The sequence below is a fragment of the Pteropus vampyrus genome, unplaced genomic scaffold, assembly GCF_000151845.1.
Source record: "Pteropus vampyrus isolate Shadow unplaced genomic scaffold, Pvam_2.0 Scaffold284, whole genome shotgun sequence".
Lineage (NCBI taxonomy): Eukaryota > Metazoa > Chordata > Mammalia > Chiroptera > Pteropodidae > Pteropus > Pteropus vampyrus.
Genome location: NW_011889065.1, coordinates 363,171 through 370,774, shown reverse-complemented (window position 1 = coordinate 370,774; position 7,604 = coordinate 363,171). Strand labels below are relative to the sequence as shown.

Below are 7,604 nucleotides of genomic sequence, written 5' to 3'. Positions count from 1 at the left end.
GAAATTAAATTTTTTGTATCTGCAGTTTGAATAAAAATTTTCAAGATTTTTAAATATAGTAATAACCCACTTATTTTAAATGATTTCAAATTGTAGGATACAATTATAAATAACTAAAAAGTGACCTTCATATACACTTTATTCTTCAAAGGAGAGATCGTGCTCTCATAAACCTACTTATTTTTTAACTATTCTTTTTTTATATACATTTCCACAACTTTTTAATTTGAAAAAATCTAAACCTACATAAAAGTTGAAAGAATAAAAGATAAAATATCTTACCTATTTTGGAAATAGGAAGCTGCTTTTTGAGTCTGTATAATAATGTATTTCTGATCAAAGGTGGAACTATTTAATGCCTTCACTTTTGATATTCAGAGATGAACAGTTAGATAAAGAGTAAAGATAGGCAAACAGACCTCAAATTTTTTAAAAGTGAGTACAGTAGTCCCCATTATGTGCTGAGAATACCATTCCAAGACCCCCAATGAATGCCTGAAACCCTGGATAGTACTGAACCCTATATACGCTATGTTTTTACCTGTACGTACACACCTATGATAAAGTTTAATTTATAAATTAGGCACAATAAGATTAACAACAACAATAATAAAATAGAATGATTACAATATGCTGTAGTAAGAGTTATGTGAATGTGTTCTCTCTTTCACAAAATATCTTATTGTACTGTACTTACCCTTCTTGTGACGATGTGAGGTGATAAAATGCCTACAGGATGAGATGCAGTGAGGTGAATTATGTAGGCATTGTAATGTAATGTTAGACCACTACTGACCTTCTGGCAATATGTCAGGAGGATCATCAAGCCATGAGAATGTCAGGTCTTCCATCCACAAATTTAATGCCTTTTTCATCTTAACTAAGCACTTATGCACTGTGGCCATAACTTTTGTTTTCTGTGCCCATAAATGCATTTATTATTATTATTACTTTCTCTTTTTTCTTTTTTATTTAAAATCTTAAAAAGTTAGACATAACTTTTGCAGTTTGAGGTGCAACAGCAAAACTAGCACAAATTTATTTTCCCTACACAATTTCACTGCTAGAGGATTTGTTCTTACCATAGATCTCAGCAACTTCAGCATATGATCTTTTTCTTTCATTATTAAGTCAAGACCTTTCACCTTTTCACTTAATGAAAGCACTTTGCGGCTTCTCTTTGGCATATTCAAATGGCCAGCACCACCACTCTTGCACTTGGGGCCATTATTAAGTAAAATAAGCATTATTTAAACACAAGCACTGTGATACTGTGACAGTTGGTCTGATAATCTAAATGGCTACAAAGTGACTAATAGGCAGGGCTGGGAGTGTCGACAGGGAGGATGCAATGGACAAAGGGATGATTTTCATCCCAAGCAGGGAGGCATGAGTTTTCATCAGGCTACTTGAAATGGCATGCAATTGAAAACTTATGAATTGTTAATATTTGGAATTTTCCATTAAAATTTTTAGACTACTATTGACCGTGAGTAACTGAAATCATAGAAAAAGAAAACTTTGGATAAGGGGGAAGGGGGACTACCATATGTCTAAATTGGGTCTAATTCTGAATATTTCATGATTCCAGTATTAAGCCTTTGCAGTAATGTACAAAAGTTCCGAATGTATAGAAAATATAACAAGACAACACTTATTTGAAAATACTTATGCATATATATATATATATATATATATATATATATATATGGCACTGGGAATACTTGCTAAAATTGGTACTCACTGTTATTCAGCTTATTCATATTTTTATAATAACTTTTTATTTGAATTATTCTCAAGTCTTTGTAAATATGAACAACTGTGTCTCTAGAGGTGGATAACCATACACCCAAATGCATTGAAAATTATTTATTGCAATAAAAAAAAAAAAGATGGCTTGGGAAAGTTTGGGTGAAATCAAATAATAAATGGAGAGAATTTTGTTCTTGAATCAATATCAACACATCCCTAATGCAGTAAGTGTCATAAAATGTGGTAGAAAATAAGCTAAATAATCTAGTATGGTTGAAAAGCATTTGATATAGTGCCTCAGCTTGTCCCCACAGAGATTCTGATTAAATCACTTGGACTAAAACCACTAGTAACAAGTAATTCACCTGCAGCACATGTTCAAAGGAAATAAACTTTTTTTTTTTTTTCAAGTAGACTTTTCAAGATGCTGAAGAGGTTTGATTTAATGGTCATTTCTGAGCTAAAAATTGTGGAGACCTAAGAATACAGCCAAGGGATAGTAAAGCACTTGTTATAGAACAGAAATAAATGTAAGTTAGCAAAGAGTAATCAAAATGGCTTTTATTTTTTATTAGAAACACCATTTCATCTTTAATGAAAAACATTACTAAATTTCAAATCTACCAATTCCAGTACTTGTTTCATTTCCAAAATTGTTTTAAGCATATGTTGACAGAATAGACAGTTTTGATGTTTGAAGAAGGGGATGAAATGAGAATTGTGAATATATAGTTTATACTTTTCTATTTTTTGTGTTCAACACTATACCAGACATAATATGTGTTTTACCTCATTAAATCCTCACAGAAACATTGTGAAATAGGTACGATGCCTATTTTAAATATGAAAGACTGTGTTTTGAGCTTCAGAGAGTTTAATCGAGTGCAGGAAAATCATACAGCTAGTTATTTGTAGAAACTACAACACAGGTGTATCCAAGTTTTCTAGTAAATAGTGGATCTAATATCTAAACCCAAAATTGCCACTTTTAAGGATCCCATGATGCCCAGAAAACCATCAAGTTTAGAGAGAGATTAGGGCACTGTCAGAGCAGGAATTTCCAAGTGACTTGTACATGGCAAAACTGACCTTAGAATCCTAAGCTCTGTGCTCGTTATCCTAGATGGTAATGGATCTAAATGTAATTAAGGAAAATAAGAGATTCTAGGCAGAATGTGGGCACTTATCTTAAAGTTTGCACTGGATGTTTAGAAACCTTGATTCACAGCCCCAGCTTGCCTACTTACTAGCTCTGCTAACTTGAACTAGTAATCCAATGGCTCCAGATTTTAGGTACCATGTTTTTTTTAAATGAAAATTATAACTAATTGACATATAGTCTTTAAAAAGCTGTTTTAACAATTATATTAGAAAAATAAAAACATTTGGAAAACTGTCAGTTCCAGTAAAGTTTAAAAATAGTTATCACATAACCCAGCAATTCCACTCCTAAGTATATACCCAAGGGAAATAAAAACATATGTCCACACAAAAATGTGTGCTTAGATGTTTATAGCAGTATTATTCATAATAGCCAAAAAGTGAAAATAACCCAAATGCCCATTAACTAAGGAATGGATAAACAAATTGTAATTCATTCATACATTGGAATATTATTCAACAATAAAAAGGAATTAAGTATTGATACATACTATAATACGAATGAAACTTGAAAACATTATGCTAAGTGAAAGAAGTCAGGCCCAAATGCCACATATAATATGATTCCATTTATATAAAATGTCCAGAATAGGCAAATCCATAGAGATAATAGGTCATTTAGTATTTGTTAAGGAATGGAAAGTGGGAGGATTGGGAGGTACAGGGTTTGTTTTGAAGGTGATGGAAATGTTCTGGAAGTAGACTGTGGTAATGGTTGCATGACTTTGTGAATATAACTAAAAAACGTTGAATTGTACACTTTAAATGGGTAAGTTGTACGGTGTGTGAATTATATCTTAATAAAGCTGTTAAAAATTAAAAATATTCTGCCAACTAGAAATAACTGCACATTTCAACATTATTATGATTATTAAAGCAATGATAGAAGAGTAGATGTTTTATAAAGTCAAACTATTTCTGCTCTTTTAATGTCATCCAGATTTTAATCTACCTAATATATCCACTGCTAATACTAGCAATAGATCCCTCAGTCATCCCTAAATACTTTTTACCAGATGAAGCTCATCTTGCAAATCAATGCTGAGAACGTTTCTTATTTCCTACTGCTCAGTAATGAAACTGACTACAACAAAGCACATATATAACCCATAGGCATGGCTCTACTACCAGGGAGGCAACTGATTAGTTATGAATCTAAGTGGTTATGTATCTTACCAAATAAACACATTTCAAACACATCAATTTGATAGAACTAAAATTTCCAAGGTATAGATTTTGTAATCAGCCTCTCCAAAAACAAAGGAAATTAGGTTAAGTGTTAATTATAGCAGTATTTCTGAAAATGTTTATTAGGGTTTGACTACATGTGTGAAGTAGAAACTTAAAACTTTAAAATCCATTTATGAAGCCAAACCAAGAAATTCAGAGTTAAGTGGGTTGCTTCTAGTGCTTCCAGTTCTCATGACAAGAAACAGCTGGCTCACAGGTTGGGCTACAACCACTCAGGGCTAGTAAACCATACACGCATAATAGGACATTAACTGTAGTGCTAATCTGTTCCTCTGGGCTAAAAATAATAAAGTTCACTTTTGTATAGCAGTTAATCAAAAGATATTAGGGAAATAATCAAGAGCTGGTATGTTTTTAATTGACCAGACTATTTCTCAGCAGCAACATGTTCCCTCTTTACCAAATTATAATTTTCTGACTCTATGTGGCCATTCTTTGCTGGTTTTATGAACATTATTCCCTCATATCGAATTCACTAGCCCTTCTGCTCTCAACATTAAAAGGTTTCATCCTGAGATAAACATCAAATGACCCCCAATTGCAGTTAACTATAACAAAGTCATACTTTCCTTATTTAAGGAGAAAAGAAACTCTGCGAATATGAATTTTAATATTCATGAAGCCATTCAGGCAGCGTATCCAGCTAACCATAACCAAAATATATTATGCATTTATGCCCTCTTATTTTCCAAAAGCAGAGTAAAATTTAAAAAGAAAATCGACAATATGGTCTTTTAAAAGGATACCAAATAATTAAAACTTCAACTTATTGTGCAAACAGGAAAAATACAAAACTTTTTAAATTTGTTGATATAAATATATTTTCCAAGGTCATAGTGATGATAATGACAACAAAATGATAGAACAAATTTAGTGCTCCTGAGCATCTTCATATTATGTGATTTAAAGAACAAGAAGCATTGCTCATAAACACACAAAGCCCCTTAAAATTAAAAAAAAAAATGTCATACAATTCAGTAGCTCAACTATTTTGTTTCTTAGATAAATCTTAGAAAGACTATATTTTATTACATTAAAATAACATAACAGTTACAATGCTTACCACGTCCCAAGCATTGTTCTAATTGTTTTATATGTATGAATTAACTTAATCTTTACAACAACCCAATGAGGTAAATACTATTTTACAAATGAGGGAATTGCTGTACAGAGAGGTAAAGGAACTTACGAAGGTCATATAGCCAGAGAACCGTAATTCAAATCTAAATGATATGGCTCCAGAGTTTTCATGCTTGACCATTATGCTACACTGCTACTATATCATTAAATAACTGGTTGACAAATGCTGTTTTCTATCTCTACTTTATCGCCGAGTTAAGTTTAAATTCAAAAGTATCCCAATAACATACAGTACTTTTTGATTCCTTATGGATGGTAGTTAAGAATGGAACCTGTACCATCAATGATTGCTGGATTAGCTATAAATGTGATGCTTAGATGACATGTGAGACAATTCCCTGAGTTCAACATACTGTGATTTGGTTAACTTTATTCTCTTCTTCCTAATAAAATGTTAAACCACTCATATTGCACTTATGGCACCTAGATTCAATAGGCTTCACTGGAAAATATGAAACTATGGATCACATGCATACCCACTGCCAACCATTTTTTTCTTCAGATTCAACAAATCGTGGGCTATCTCAAAGATGCTAGAATAATTCCTTTACTTTCAATATTCTCATTAGTATGAATTTTAAAAAGCATGCTCATTGGTGTAGGTTTATCATACTGACACTAAAAGTAGAGTCCAGGCAAGTTTATGAGGGTAGTGATTGAGCTGGTTCTTCTTTACTTTATCTAAATTCTGACCGATACCACAAATACAGTAGGAGTCAGCATGTAATGGTTGGTGATATGAGATTTGGAATATTTGATTGCAATACTTTATTGTCCATATTTTGAAAATAATAACAATAAATTGTAAAGCACTGTTGGCTAATAAGCTCAAAAATGTTAGGTCTACGGCCACGCCACCCTGAACGTGCCTGATCTCATTTGATCTAGGAAGCTAAGCAGGGTCGGTCCTGGTTAGTGCTCGGATGGGAGATCACCTAGGAATACCAGGTGCTGTAGGTGTAAAAAAAATGTTAATACACTTCTCAAATGACATTTGAAAATCACTGATGCCTGGTATATTCAATTATGCTTAGATCTTTCTTTCTTCTGTGCTCCATCATGTATATAACAAGCAGTATAGTGCACTGGATAAGGGTGTAGTTTAGGGACTCAGCCTATTCAATTAAAATTCTAACTCTGTTACTTAACCAAACTATAAACTTGAACAAGCCACTTAAACTATTTCACTCTCCATTTTCTGAAATGCTAATGACGATATTATATGTCTCAATCCTGTGGATTTTTTTGAACAATAAATAATATCTCAAAAATTCTTAACAGAGTGCCTGGCACATGGTAAGGACTCAATAAGTGTTAGCTACTATCATTGCTATTATGTGTGGTGAGAGATGGTAAGTATGAATGTGCACAAGGGTGACCAAGACTTCTTATTCTTCCTATTCTTCCTAAGCCATCAAGAAAGATACACCACAAAGGTTCTCAAAGAGATATCATGTATTATACACTCAGAAAGATGTACAGCACCAAATGTAGACATTGTGATTAGGAATAAGTGAATACACAGAAATCCTGGTTGCTGCATTCTTGACCATCCCTAAAAAAGAAAGTATAATGCAAAGGAAAATAGCATGAGCAGCCTCATGTTAAAATCCAAGGTCTGGAACTCACATAGCAGTATGAGGCTGATCAAATCAATTAAATTATTTAAGTTCCAGTTAACGAAAGGTAGTAATATTTACTCCACAAAAATTGTTGTGAGAATAATATAGTATAGGTAAAATGTCTAGTACTGTCTCAGCACCTAGTAGCACTCAGGAAATATTCGACAACTTTTCCTCATTTCATAGATAGCTATGGTCTGACTACAGAGATGTTTCTCTCCAGCCTACTGGAAGTGAGGATTATTGATTTTGTAAGAGGTATGCCTTCTCTTCTTCCCTCCTTACCAATATATACTATCCTCCTGAACTAAAATATCTTTGAAGTTGAAACTAAAAAATCAGTGAGCAGTTTCTTTACCCACATAAGAAGTGAGAAAAGCAAAACTCTAGCTCATCACTAGGGTTGAACAACTGCAAGTCCAGAGCTGTGTGTGAATTAAAGACATTTCTTAATCTCCTACTGCTATCACACTCCCAAACTTCATAAGCCTTCTACTCAGAAGCTAAGAAAAAAGGAGAATGAAAAGAGAATCTTTGTTTCCTTTGAACAGCAAAGAACCGGGCAGTAGCCTAAAAGAAACTGTTCTTTCACTCCGTGAAAAGAAAAGAAAAAAAAAAAAAAGACTCTTATACTATGATGGACAAAATGTCAAATAAAATTAGACCAAACTGTAAAGT

The 7,604-nt window shown here is 32.9% G+C and overlaps 1 pseudogene; it reads left to right on the top strand.

The window, feature by feature from the left end:
* Positions 1-6,145: 6,145 nt before the first annotated feature.
* LOC111729840 lies at positions 6,146-6,264 on the top strand (annotated as a pseudogene).
* The last annotated feature ends 1,340 nt before the right edge of the window (positions 6,265-7,604 follow it).